Here is a 1,936-nt window from a genome sequence, read left to right as displayed (position 1 = left end):
TACTATGACTTTTTTCGACATACTATACTATGACTTTTTTTCGACATACTATACTGTTGTGGTTTGGGGTTTTTGTTTGGGTGTATGTTTCCCTTTCTCTGGCCTCCTTGTGTTTTTGCCTGTTTTCTCTGTGGTCCTGTGTCCCTGGTCCTGTCTTGTTCCCCCGTATCTGTTTGTTCTATCGTCTGCTTTATTGTGGTAGTCAGCTTCCTGTCTTGTCTTGGCTTGTCTTGTCTAGCTTTACTTTTGCCTGTCTGATTGTCCAGCCCCGCCCTAATGTGATTCACCTGGTGTCTCACCTGTTCCCCATTATCTCATTACCTCTTGTATTTAACCTCTGTGTTCCCTTTGTCTAGTGCTGCATCATTAGTTTTTGTCCTTGAGCCCGTTGTGCTGCATGTGTCTACGTTCCTGGAGTTTTCCCCGTTCCTTCTGCTTGTTTTTTCTCTGTGAGTACTCTGCTGGAATATTCCCTTGTAATTGCCTTGCTCTGCTTTTTGTTTTGGATTTTTGGTGTTCTTTTGATTCCCTGTGTATTGGACTTGGCTTTTCCTGTGTTTTTCTCATGGACTATAATAAAGATTTTTGTTGAAGTTCTACCTGCCTGCTCCGACTCTGCTTTTGGGTCCTCCTCCTGTTACCTCCCGTAACCCTATACTATGACTTTTTTTCAACATTTTTTTTTTTTTTTGACATACTATACTATGACTTTCTTAAAACATTTTTTCATCGTCTATGACTTTTAAACCTTTTTTTGACATACTATATTTTTCAACATACTATACTATGACTTTTTTGATTATACTTTACTGTGACTTTTTAAAAACTTTTTTTGACTTGCAATACTATGACTTTTTTTTCGACATACTATGAATTTTTGGGGATTTTTTGGCATAGTATACTATGACTTTTTTTTCATCATACTATACTGACTTTTTTTCAACACTTTTTTTTGACATACTATACTACGACTTTTTCAAAAACCTTTTTCAACATACTATACTAGGACTTTTTTAAAACATTTTTTGACATACTAATGACTTTTTTTGACATGTGCTATAAAAAATCAGATGGCTACAGCTGATTCAGAACATTGCTGCTCGGGTCCTCACTAAGACCAAGAGACTGGATCACATCACTCCAGTTCTGAAGTCTTTACACTGGTCCAAAATACATTTCTGATGTGCTACTACACTATGAACCACCCAGACCTCTCAGGTCATCTGGGACAGGTCTACTTTCTGTCCCCAGAGTCAGAACTAAACAGGGTGAAACAGCTTTCAGTTTCTATGCTCCTTATATCTGGAATAAAGTCCCAGAAACCTGCAGATCCGCTGCTACTCTGTTCTTTTAAATCAAGGCTGAAGACCTTTCTTTTTGATGCTGCCTTTCTTTAAATGACTGCACATTTCTTTAAATTTCTAATGCTGCACTGTAACTTTTATTCTTGTGTTTTATCCTAATGTTTCTATTTTGTTTTTAACTGTCCATGTGTTTTATTGGTTTTTAATGCTTAGGATTTTTAACTGTACTTGTGTTTTATCTGTTTAACTGATTTTATGTAAAGCACTTTGAATTGCCCTGACGCTGAAATGTGCTATACAAATAAAGCTGCCTTGCCTTGCCCATAACTTTTTTGAACCTTTTTTCGACATACAATACTATGACTTTCTTAAAACGTTTTTTTATCGCATTCTATACTATGACTTTTAAAACCTTTTTTCAACACACTATACTATGACTTTTTGATATACTATGACTTTTTTAAAAACCTTTTTTAACATATTGTATTACGACTTTTTAATAACTTTTTTGATATACCATGACCTTTTTTCCACTTACTAGGCTATACTGTAACTTTTTTCAACATTTTTTTCAACATACTATACTATGACTCTTTTTTTTTTTTTTTAAACGTTTTTGGACATACTATGAT

At 34.9% G+C, this 1,936-nt stretch overlaps 1 protein-coding gene across 1 annotated transcript in view; it reads left to right on the top strand.

Annotated features, from left to right (window-relative positions):
• Positions 1-1,936, top strand: part of si:dkey-24p1.1 (B-cell receptor CD22) — a 14,115-nt gene that overhangs the window by 10,407 nt on the left and 1,772 nt on the right. The gene's annotated exons all lie outside the window — the stretch shown is intronic.

The sequence above is a fragment of the Etheostoma spectabile genome, chromosome 6, assembly GCF_008692095.1.
Source record: "Etheostoma spectabile isolate EspeVRDwgs_2016 chromosome 6, UIUC_Espe_1.0, whole genome shotgun sequence".
In the NCBI taxonomy this organism is placed as follows: Eukaryota; Metazoa; Chordata; class Actinopteri; order Perciformes; family Percidae; genus Etheostoma; species Etheostoma spectabile.
This window is presented reverse-complemented; position numbering and strand designations above follow the sequence as displayed.